The sequence below is a fragment of the Tursiops truncatus genome, chromosome 3 (assembly GCF_011762595.2).
Source record: "Tursiops truncatus isolate mTurTru1 chromosome 3, mTurTru1.mat.Y, whole genome shotgun sequence".
Taxonomy (NCBI): Eukaryota; Metazoa; Chordata; class Mammalia; order Artiodactyla; family Delphinidae; genus Tursiops; species Tursiops truncatus.
In genome coordinates, this window is record NC_047036.1 from 66,326,753 (window position 1) to 66,339,673 (window position 12,921).

A 12,921-nucleotide genomic window follows, 5' to 3' on the forward strand; every position below is an offset into this window, starting at 1 on the left:
TGTAATCTGATTGGTGTCTCCTCTAGAGGACTTAGTTTAGTGCTTTATCCACGGTGTACTTAATAAATGCCGAGTGATGTATTGCTGTACACTGAGGCTGTATTAAATAGCCTCAAACTCCTATTTAATATTTTTCTCTGTATTCGGGGGAAGGGTGTGATAAATTCAGAGAAATAGAGAATTTCTCTTTTCCTCTAGTTCTAGAACTGAGGGAAGAGAAAGCAATCAGTCTGTTTGTTCATTTCTCTCCAGTTCACATCTCTGTGTCTCTGTTTACCCTATTTCACACACACCACACACACACACACACACAAACACACCACACACAATATGTAGATTCTCTTTTCCATCCCAAGGTCATTCCTCACACTTAAAGTTAGTCTTGACCTGTCTTGCCCTTTTGAGATCCATGATAGAGGCAGTGTAGAATAGTGTAAAGAGCTGAGGTTTTTTTTTTTTTTTTTTTGCGGTACGCGGGCCTCTCACTGTTGTGGCCTCTCTCTTGCGGAGCACAGGCTCCGGACGCACAGGCTCAGCGGCCATGGCTCACGGGCCCAGCCCCTCCGAGGCATGTGGGATCTTCCCGGACCGGGGCACGAACCCGTGTCCCCTGAATCGGCAGGCGGACTCTCAACCACTGCACCACCAGGGAAGCCCAAGAGCTGAGGTTTTGACAGTAAACAAACAGTTTTGAATCCTGGCTCTGCTACTCAGCTACATGGCCTGCAAGTTACACAAACTTTCCTGAACCTTCCTTCTCTGAAGGTCCAAATAGTTGCTACCTCTTGCAGTGAGAGAATGACACATCCCTTCCCACGGTACGTGGCTCATGGTACAGTCTCCCTGAGAGAGGATTAGGCTTCCAGCCGTTATGTCCCCCTTGTCCATGTATCTTGCTTTAGCCAATAGAATGTGAACAGAAGTCTTAGGAGCCATGTTGTGGTTCCACTATTGGTCTTTTCTCCTGTCACAAGATGAGTATGTCCCAGATAGGGGCTGTTCCTTCAGCTTTGGTCCAGAAGAGTGGATCCACAATGGAGGCCTATGATGTGAGCAGAAAACAAACTCTTATTGCTGTAAACCACTAAGACCACACAGCACCTTAGCCTAAAGTGATTTATACATTTCCTTATCTGTAAGATAGGGATAATAATATCCACTCAGCAAAGCTAATGTAAGACAGAGTGAGATAACTATATAAAAGCCCAGCAACTGGTAGTCAATCAACAGCTTGGAGATGGCAGTTTAAAAGTTTTAGGAGCTAGAAAGGAGGAATTTCTGGAGCCCCTACTGCATTATTTTTGAAGGTGCTTCTCATCAAAGGAAGACCCTTCTTTCTGAAGTAATCTCTTTCCTCCTTTCTAGGAAATGTCAGCATATAATTCAAGTCACCGTTCTAATTTCACATCCTCAATAAAGCTTTACCCAACCCTCTGTCCCTGCGCAAAATCAATTGCCTCTGTATAGCCATAACAACATTGTATTATAAATGCTTACATGCTGAATTTCCCACGAGACTGTGCAGACCTTTAAGGTAGAAACTGATTTTCACATTCAAACATCCAAAAAGCAATGGAATAGGTAGAAATTAGAGTGGAACCTCATCATAGAAACCATTTTAATTTTTGCTGAGAAACATAACAAAATTTGATATTCCATTGTCTTGCACAATGGCAAACACATCTAGTAATGTGCGTGCCAACGATCGGGTTTATGGTGTAATGGAATGCAGTAGGCACTGCATGTAAGAAGGATGCCTGAGAAGTTTTCATCTGACTCTTCATCACTGGGATTAGAAGCAGAATGGTTTGAGTGTGTGCGTATCTTCCTTTTGTCTTTTTTTAGTCTACTTTAGTGGGTCTCACAGTATGCTCTGTATAAGAATGTCTGTGTGTAATATATGTGTGTTTATTGTAGTTTAGGGGCAAGTTAATGGGTTTTTAAAGAGAAATTTTTAATAACCTTATTGAAGTAAAATGGACATGTGATACATTGCACAGACTTTAAAAGTACAGTTGAAAAGTTGTATGTTTATACCAGTAAAACCATCACACAGTCAAGATAAATCTGTTCCAGTAGAAGTTTTCCTGTGTCCCTTGTAATCTCACCCTCCCCCCCATTCTTCCTCACTGGCCCTTCTATCCCTAGCTGCCACTGACCTGCTTTCTGTAATATAAATTAGTTTGCTTTTTCTGAGCTTTATATAAATGGAATCATATAGTATGTACTCCTTGTTGGGCTTCTTTCACTCACTATAATTATTTTGAGATGAACATTTGGGTTTTTCCCAGTTTGGGGCTATAGCAAATAAAGCTTCTTTGAACATTCATGTACATGTCTTTGTATAGGCATATGTTTTTATTTATCTTAGGTAAATACCTAGGAATGGAATGGCTAGATCATATTATAAGTTTATATTTGACTTTTTAAGAACCTTCCAAACTGTTTTCCAAAGTGGTTGACCATTATGCATTCCACTAAGAGTGTATGTGAGTGCCAGTTTTTCTACATCCTTGTCAACACTTGGTATGGCCAGTCTTTTTAGGCATAGCCATTCCATGAGGTATATATCTCATTGTGGTTTTAATTTTCATTTCTCTAATAGCTCACAATGTTTAGCATTTTTCCATATGCTTATTTGTTACCTATATATTTTCTTTGGAGAAGTGTTTGTTCAAAATATTTTTTCCATTTTTTTTGTTATTTGGATTTTTACAATTGCAGTTTGTGAGTTCTTTATATCTTTTCAATACAAGTCTCTTATTAGAAATATGCCTTGCAAATATTTTCCCCATCTGTGGCTTGTCTTTTCATACTCTTAAGAAGGTCATTTAGAGAGCAGAAGTTTTTAATTTTAATAGTCTACAATTTTTTCTTTTATGGATATACTTCTAGTGTCTAAAGAATTGGTTCCTAACCCAAGGTCATTTAGATTTTCTGTTAAATTCTCTTCTAAAAGTTCTATAGTTTTAGGTTTAACATTTAGTTCTGTGATCTGTCTTGAGTTAACTTTTATTATAGTGTGAGTTAGAGATCAAAGTTCATGTTACTGAATATGGATTTTCATTGTTTCTGCCACTATTTGTTGAAAAGACTATCCTTTCTCCACCTTTGTAACTTTGTTAAAAATCGATTGTCCATACCTTGGCAATTGTGAATAATGCTGCAATGAACATGGGAGTGCAGATACCTCTTCAAGATAATGATTTTGTTTCCTTTGGACAGATACTCAGAGCTGGGATTGCTGGATCACATGGTAGTTCTTCTCTTTTCTTTTTTTTTTTTTTTTTTAATTTCTTGAACAACCTCCATACTGTTTTCTATAGTGGCTGTATCAGTTTATATTTCTACCAAAAGGGTTCCATTTCCTGGACATTCTTGCCAGTATTTGTTGTCTCTTGTCTTTTTGATAATAATCCTAGCTGGTATGGGGCAGCCTCTCACTGTGCTTTTGGTTTGCATTTCCATGATGATTAGTGATGTTGAGTACCTTTTCATGTACTGTTGGCCTTTTGTAAGTCTTCTTGGAAAACTGGCTATTTCAGATCCTTTGCCTATTTCTCAATTCGGTTATTTGTGGGTTTTGCTATTGAGTTGTATGTGTTCCTTGTATATTTTGCACACATATATGTGTTCCTTGTATATTTTGCATCAGTTTTGTGGTTTGCAAATATCCTCTCATATTCATTATTAGGTTGCCTTTTCATTTTGATGATGGTTTCCTTTGATGTGCAAAAGCTTTTTAGTTTGATTTAGTCCCACTTGTTTATTTTTGCTTTTGTTACCTTTGCTTTTTTGGTGTCAATTTTTAAAAAATCATTGCCAAGACCAGTGTCCAAAGGGGCTTACCCTCTATAAAGAAAATGTGGTATGTATACATAATGGAATATTATTCAACCTTAAAAAAGAAGGAAATCTTGCCATTTGGAACAACATGGATGAACGTGGAGGGTTAGAATATCTAGTATAATGTTGAACAGAAGTGATGAGGCTGAACATCCTTGTCTTGGTCCTGTTCTTAGGAGGAAAAGATTTAGTCTTTCACCATTAAGTATAATTTAGCTGTAGTTATTTCATAGATATCCTTTTTCAGGTTGAGGGAATTCCCTTATATCCCTATTTTGCTAAGAGGTTTTTATCAGAAATGACTGTTTGATTTTATCAAATACTTTTTCTGCATTAATTTGGATGTCACATGATTTTGACATGTATATGAATATGAACAACTAGGGTGAATTACCTTGATTGACTTTTGACTGTTTAATCAACCTTGTATTCATAGGATCAACTCTACTTTGTCATGATGTATTTTCATTTTTTAATGTATTGCTGGATTTGATTTCCTAAGATTTTGTTTAAATGTTTGCATCTCTATTCATGAGGGATAGTCAGCTCTATTTTGCTTGTTTTTTTTTGTTTTAGTTTTTGTAATGCCTTTGGGTTTGATTAAAGAGTAATGCTAGCCTCATAGAAAGATTTAGGGAATAGTCCATTCTTTTCAATTTTCTCAGAGTTAAAGCAAAATTGGGATGAATTCTTCCCTACATGTTTGGTAGAATTCACCAGGGAGACATCTGAGCTTGGAGTTTTCTGTGTATGAAGGTTTTTACCTACAAATTCAATTCCTGACTAGATATGGGGTTATTCCTGTTATCTATTTCTTTTCTTCTTGAGTGAAACTAGGTAGTTTTATCTCTCAAGAAATTTGTTCAGTAAAGCAATTATACTCCAATAAAGATGTAAAAAAAAAAAAAGAAATTTGTTCATTTCATCAAATTTGTCATATTTATTTGCAAGAAGTTGTTTATAATCCTGTCATTTTTAAAATATATGTAGAATCTTTGGTGACATTATCTCTCTAATTTCTGATATTGATAATTTTATCTTCTTTTTTTCGGGATCAGTCTGACTAGAGGTTTATTGCTTTTATTGATCCTCTCAAAGAACCAGTTATTGGGACTTCCCTGGTGGCGCAGTGGTTAAGAATCCGCCTGCCAATGCAGGGGACACGGGTTCGAGCCCTGGTCCGGGAAGATCCCACATGCCGTGGAGCAATTAAGCCCCTGCACCACAACTACTGAGCCAGTGCTCTAGAGCCCGCAAGCCACAACTACTGAGCCCGCGTGCCCAAACTACTGAGCCTGCGTGCCTAGAGCCTGGCTCCGCAACAAGAGAAGCCACTGCAGTGAGAAGCCGTGCACCGCAACAAAGAGTAGCCTCTGCTCACCACAACTACAGAAAGCCCACATGTAGCAACAAAGACCCAACACAACCAAGAATAAATGAATAAATAAAATTAAAAAAAAATAAAAAATAAAAGAACCAGTTATTGTTTCATTGGTATCTAGTCTGGCTGGTGGGAACAGGCGCTATTCCCTGTCATGTCTGAGTTTCAGGAACTGTTCTCTCTTATCCTTACAGGTGGCTCTGCCTCTGTCTGTGGGCAGTTTCTTCACATGCACACACTGATCTAAACTCTAATGAATATTCAATAGCGACCTTCTGCAGATCTCCAGTGTTCTTTTTCTGTGTAGCTCACTTCTCTCCAGTACTCTGTCTTGAAACTACATCTTCTTGGTCTCTTTAGACTCTCAGCCTTATCTCTTCACCTCAGGGAGTCCACCAAGCTCCACATGGATTCCCCCTCCCCATAATACCATCTGGAAACTCTCTCGAGGCAATAAGCTGGGCAATTATAAGGATCACTTCACTTATTTCCCATCCACAGGGATCACTATTTTTCTTTGCCTGATGTCCAGGGTCCTTAAGTTCATTGCTTCAAATACATTGTCTGATTTTGGGGATTGTTTTAGTCAGGAGAGTAAATCTAATCCCTCTTCTGAAAGTCTCTCTTCCAAGACGGCAGAAGCCCCTCAAAACTAATTTTGATTTTGTGATTTTTCACTTCATTAAGTTAAATCTGTGAAAGTTAATTGATTTGACTAAGGTTTTACTGCTAGTAAATAAAGCCTAGCTAGGAACAGTTAGGCCTAGAACTCACAACCAGTCTGTATTTCACGCAGCAGTCAATCCTCAACAAACTTTGGTTGAAAACATTTGCATGTAGTCAGATGTATGTTTGGGCACATATGCACAACTATACCAATTTTTGGTGCTTGATAACTTAATTTCAAGTAATTTACACATATGCCAGTAAAAAGTAGTGGGTGCAGTAAAATGATTTTTGCAAAGAAGATCTATTCCTGCCTGTATGCCTACAGTTACTTTGGTGTAAATTTACCATAACCTAGAGTTACAGAGCTAACAAATCTAATTTTACGGAGTTTTTCCAACACTAATCATACAAAGCTGTCAGCTGTCAGCTGTGAGCTATATGTTTATTTTGCATTAAGTATATCCTAGAAAGTGAAAACTTGCATCCACATACCATGGTTTTTATACAGAAATAATACTTAAATTGACACATAGGGAGATTTAATTTCATTTGCGTATTTTAACATTATGAGACATTATATCTGCCAGATTTGTTGGTGAAAACGATGTTGTAGATTATTCTAAAAGTAAAGTTGGCTTATTTTTGTCTGTTATTGGCAAACACGTAATATTAATTTCTTCCATCTGGGAAAAGCCCTAGTGCTGAATGAAATGTATCATAGGAGAGTTTCTGGCAAGTGATATATATACTCAAAATATATTTATTGAGTGAATGAAAGAATACTTGCATGTTTCTTCAAGTTCCTCACCCTACTTTTCTTTTTTCTTTTTCACACACACACACTGTATTTTATTTTTACAAGAGATAAATAAACTGACACCAAGCGTTGTAAGTGGATAAACACAACAAAAGCAACAATGATTGCAATTACCACACATGAAACACACTCATACTATGTCATAATATTGACATTCCTTCCAGTAATCCTCCACTGTAACAGCTCCTTTACTTTGCAGTGAAAATTGATTTGTATATTTTTTGCCTCTGAGTCCTTGTGGGATTTTTTTTTTTATTCAAACAGAAAGTCACAAAAATTATAATCATCCTCCTCAGTTCACTCAGTCCCATGTAATTAATTTCTTTTTCATCTTGATCCTTTGTTAGCACTTTTATGAACTCATCGGTTTTCCATTAGAGTTCTGAAAATGCTTATTCATTCAGTTCAGCAGTATAGTCAGTTACCAGAAACCTGTACTTGTCAGTCTTTTCCATGAGTTCCTTGAAGATGAAACTCTTTTATAGGAACATTTTTGCAAAAGCATCAGAGTACACCCAGAACTGTCTGTAAATGACAAAAGACTTAAAAATGACCATGGTTAAAGATTTGATGAAAGTTCAAAATAATGCAATTGACAAGGAAATTTAGTTATTTCCGAGATATACATTTTAAAGTAAAAACTAGAATTATGACTTATAACATTATACCAGAACATACAAGATTTTTAGAAATTTCATGTAATGTCTGAAACATTTATATTAACATATTTCCATACAAATAACCCAAAGAAAGTTTAGTATTAGTTGTTTTTTTTGTTTCTTTGTTTTTTTATACTGCAGGTTCTTATTAGTCATCAGTTTTATACACATCAGTGTATACATGTCAATCCCAATCTCCCAATTCAGCACACCACCAACCCACCCCACCACGGTGTTCCCCCCTTGATATCCATATGTTTGTTCTCTACATCTGTGTCTCAACTTCTGCCCTGCAAAGCAGTTCATCTGTACCATTTTTCTAGTTTCCACATACATGCGTTAATATACGATATTTGTTTTTCTCTTTCTGACTTATTCACTCTGTATGACAGTCTCTAGATCCATCCACGTCTCAACAAATGACTCAATTTCATTCCTGTTTATGGCTGAGTAATATTCCATTGTATATATGTACCACGCCTTCTTTATCCATTTGTCTGTCAATGGGCATTTAGTTTGCTTCCATGACCTGGCTATTGTAAATAGTGCTGCAATGAACATTGGGGTGCATGTGTCTTTTTGAATTATGCTTTTCTCTGGGTATATGCCCAGTAGTGGAATTGCTGGATCATATGGTGATTCTATTTTTAGTTTTTTAAGGACCCTCCATACTGTTCTCCATAGTGGCTGTATCAATTTACATTCCCACCAACAGTGCAAGAGGGTTCCATTTTCTCCACACCCTCTCCAGCATTTGTTGTTTGTAGATTTTCCGATGATGCCCATTCTAACTGGTGTGAGGTGATACCTCATTGTAGTTTTGATTTGCGTTTCTCTAATAATTAGTGATGTTGAGCAGCTTTTCATGTGCCCCTTGGTCATCTGTATGTCTTCTTTGGAGAAATGTCTATTTAGGTCTTCTGCACATTTTTGGATTGGGTTGTTTGTTTCTTTAATATTGAGCCGCATGAGCTGTTTATATATTTTAGAGATGAATCCTTTGTCCGTTGATTCGTTAGCAAATATTTTCTCCCATTCTGAGGGTTGTCTTTTCATCTTGTTTATGATTTCCTTTGCTGTGCAAAAGCTTTTAAGTTTCATTAGGTCCCATTTGTTTATTTTTGTTTTTATTTCCATTACTCTAGGAGGTGGATCAACAAAGATCTTGCTGTGATTTACGTCAAAGAGTGTTCCTCCTATGTTTTCCTCTAAGAGTTTTATAGTGTCTGGTCTTACATTTAGGTCTCGAATCCATTTTGAGTTTATTTTTGTGTATGGTGTTAGGGAGTGTTCAGATTTCATTCTTTTACATGTAGCTTTCCAGTGTACCCAGCACACTTACTGAAGAGACTGTCTTTTCTCCATTTTGTATCCTTGCCTCCTTTGTCATAGATTAGTTGACCATAGGTGCGTGGGCTTATCTCTGGGCTTTCTATCCTGTTCCATTGATCTGTATTTCTGTTTTTTGTGCCAGTACCATATTGTCTTGATTACTGTAGCTTTGTAGTGTAGTCTGAAGTCAGGGAGTCTGATTCCTCCAGCTCCGTTTTTTCCCTCAAGACTGCTTTGGCTATTCGGGGCCTCTTGTGTCTCCATACAAATTTTACGATGATTTGTTCTAGTTCCGTAAAAAATGCCATTGGTAATTTGATACGGATTGCATTGAATCTGTAGATTGCTTTGGGTAGTATAGACATTTTCACAATATTGATTCTTCCAATCCAAGAACATGGTATATCTCTCTATCTGTTGGTATCATCTTTAACTTCTTTCATCAGTGTTTTATGGTTTTCTACATACAGGTCTTTTGTCTCCCTAAGTAGGTTTATTCCTAGGTATTTTATTCTTTTTGTTGAAATGGTAAATGGGAGTGTTTCCTTAATTTCTCCTTCAGATTTTTCATCGTTAGCATATAGGAATGCAAGAGATTTCTGTGCATTACTTTTGTATCCTGCAACTTTACCAAATTCATTGATTAGCTCTAGTAGTTTTCTGTTGGCATTTTTAGGATTCTCTCTATATAGTATCATGTCATCTGCAAACAGTGACAGTTTTACTTCTTCTTTTCCAATTTGTATTCCTTTTGTTTCTTTTTCTTCTCTGATTGCCATGGCTAGGACTTCCAAAACCATGTTGAATGATAGTGGTGAGAGTGGACATCCTTGTTTCGTTCCTGATCTTAGAGGAAATGCTTTCAGTTTTTCACATTGAGGATGATGTTTGCTGTGGGTTTGTTTTATATGGCCTTTATTATGATGAGGTAGGTTCCCTCTATGCCTACTTTCTGGGAAGTTTGTATCATAAATGGGTGTTGAATTTTGTCAAAAGCTTTTTCTGCATCTATTGAGATGATCATATGGTTTTTATTCTTCAATTTGTTAATATGGTGTATCACATTGATTGATATGCATATATTGAAGAATCCTTGCATCCCTGGGATAAATCCCACTTGATCGTGGTGTACGATCCTTTTAATGTGTTGTTGAATTCTGTTTGCTAGTATTTTGTTGAGGATTTTTGCATCTATATTCATCAGTGATATTGGTCTGTAATTTTTTTTTTTTCTAGTATCTTTGTCTGGTTTTGGTATCAGGATGATGGTGGCCTCATAGAATGAGTTTGGGAGTGTTCCTTCCTCTGCAATTTTTTGAGACGAGTTTGAGAAGGATGGGTGTTAGCTCTTCTCTAAATGTTTGATAGAATTCGCCTGTGAAGCCATCTGGTCCTGGACTTTTGTTTATTGGAAGATTTTTAACCAGAGTTTCAATTTCATTACTTCTGATTAGTCTGTTCATATTTTCTGTTTCTTCCTGGTTCAGTCTTGGAAGGTTATACCTTTCTAAGAATGTGTCCATTTCTTCCAGGTTGTCCATTTTATTGGCATAGAGTTGGTTGTAGTAGTCTCTTAGGATGCTTTGTATTTCTGCAGTGTCTGTTGTAACTTCTCCTTTTTCATTTCTAATTTTATTGATTTGAGTCCTCTCGCTCTTTTTCTTGATGAGTCTGGGTAAAGGTTTATCAATTTTGTTTATCTTCTCAAAGAAGCAGCTTTTAGTTTTATTGATCTTTGCTATTGTTTTCTTTGTTTCTATTTCATTTATTTCTGCTCTGATCTTTATGATTTCTTTCTTTTTGCTAACTTTGGGTTTCATTTGTTTTTCTTTCTCTAATTCCTTTAGGTGTAAAGTTAGCCGTTTATTTGAAATTTTCTTGTTTCTTTTTCTTTTCTTTTTTTTTAAAATTTATTTATTTATTTTTGGTTGTGTTGGGTCTTTGTTTCTGTGCGAGGGCTTTCTCTAGTTGTGGCAAGCGGGGGCCACTCTTCATCGCGGTGCACGGGCCTCTCACTGTCGCGGCCTCTCTTGCTGCGGAGCACAGGCTCCAGATGCGCAGGCTCAGTAGTTGTGGCTCACGGGCTCAGTCGCTCCGCGGCACGTGGGATCCTCCCGGACCAGAGCTCGAACCCGTGTCCGCTGCATCGGCAGGCAGACTCTCAACCACTGCGCCGCCAGGGAAGCCCTTCTTGTTTCTTGAGGTAGGCTTGTATAGCTATAAACTTCCCTCTTAGAACTGCTTTTGCTGCATCCCATAGGTTTTGGATCATCGTGTTTTCATTGTCATTTGTCTCTAGGTATTTTTTGATTTCCTCGTTGATTTCTTCAGTGATGTCTTGGTTATTTAGTAACATATTGTTTAGCCTCCATGTGTTTGTGTTTTTCACGTTCTTTTCCCTGTAATTCATTTCTAATCTCATAGCGTTGTGGTCAGAAAAGATGCTTGATACAATTTCAATTTTCTTAAATTTCCTGAGGCTTGATTTGTGACCCAAGATGTGATCTATCCTGGAGAATGTTCCGTGTGCACTTGAGAAGCAAGTGTAATCTGCTGTTTTTGGGTGGAATGTCCTATAAATCACAATTAAAATATCTGGTCTATTGTGTCATTTAAAGCTTCTGTTTCCTTATTTATTTTCATTTTGGATCATCTGTCCATTGGTGTAAGTGAGTTGTTGAAGTCCCCCACTATTACTGTGTTACTGTCGATTTCCTATTTTGTAGCTGTTAGCAGTTGCCTTATGTATTGAGGTGCTCCTATGTTGGGTGCATATATATTTATAATTGTTTTATCTTCTTCTTGGATTCATCCCTTGATTATTATGTAATGTCCTTCCTTGTCTCTTGTAACATTCTTTATTTTAAAGTCTATTTTATCTGATATGAGTACTGCTACTCCTGCTTTCTTTTGATTTCCATTTGCATGGAATATCTTTTTCCATCCCCTCACTTTCAGTCTGAATGTTTCCCTACGTCTGAAGTGGGTCTCTTCTAGACAGCATATATATGGGTCTTGTTTTTTTATCCGTTCAGCAAGCCTGTGTCTTTTGGTTGGAGCATTTAATCCATTCACCTTTAAGGTTATTATCGATATGTATGTTCTTGTGACCATTTTCTTAATTGTTTTGGGTTTGTTTTTGTCGGTCTTTTCCTTCTTTTGTGTTTCTTGCCTAAAGAAGATCCTTTAGCATTTGTTGTAGAGCTGGTTTGGTGGTGCTGAATTCTCTTAGCTTTTGCATGTCTGTAAAGCTTTTGATTTCTCAATGGAATCTGAATGAGATCCTTGCCGGATAGAGTGATCTTGGTTGTAGGATTTTCCCTTTCATTTCTTTAAGTATATATCATGCCACTCCCTTCTGGCTTGTAGAGTTTCTGTTGAGAAATCAGCTGTTAACCTTATGGGAGTTCCCTTGTATGTTATTTGTCATTTTTTCCTTGCTGCTTTTAATAATTTTTCTTTGTCTTCAATTTTTGCCAATTTGATTACTATGTGTCTCGGTGTGTTTCTCTTTGGGTTTATCCTGTATGGGACTCGCTGCGCTTCCTGGACTTGGGTGGCTATTTCCTTTCCCATGTTAGGGAAGTTTTCGACTATAAACTCTTCAAATATTTTCTTGGGTTCTTTCCCTCTCTCTTCTCCTTCTCGTACCCCTATAATGTGAATGTTGTTGCGTTTAGTGTTGTCCCAGAGGTCTCCTAAGCTGTCTTCATTTCTTTTCATTCTTTTTTCTTTATTGTGTTCTGCAGCAGTGAATTCCATCATTCTGTCTTTCAGGTCACTTATCCGTTCTTCTGCCTCAGTTATTCTGCTATTGATTCCTTCCAGTGTAGTTTTCACTTCAGTTATTGTATTGTTTCTCTCTGTTTGTTTGTTCTTTAATTCTTCTAGGTCTTTGTTAAACATTTCTTGCATCTTCTCGATCTTTGCCTCCATTCTTTTTCCGAGGTCCTGGATCATCTTCCCTATCATTATTTTGAATTCTTTTTCTGGAAGGTTGCCTATCTCCACTTCATTTAGTTGTTTTTCTGGGGTTTTATCTTGTTCCTTCATCTGGTATATAGCCCTCTGCCTCTTCATCTTGTCTATCTTTCTGTGAATGTGGTTTTTGTTCCACAGGCTGCAGGATTGTAGTTCTTCTTGGTTCTGCTGTCTGCCCTCTGGTGGATGAGGCTATCTAAGAGGCTTGATGGGAGGGACTGGTGGTGCGTAGAGCT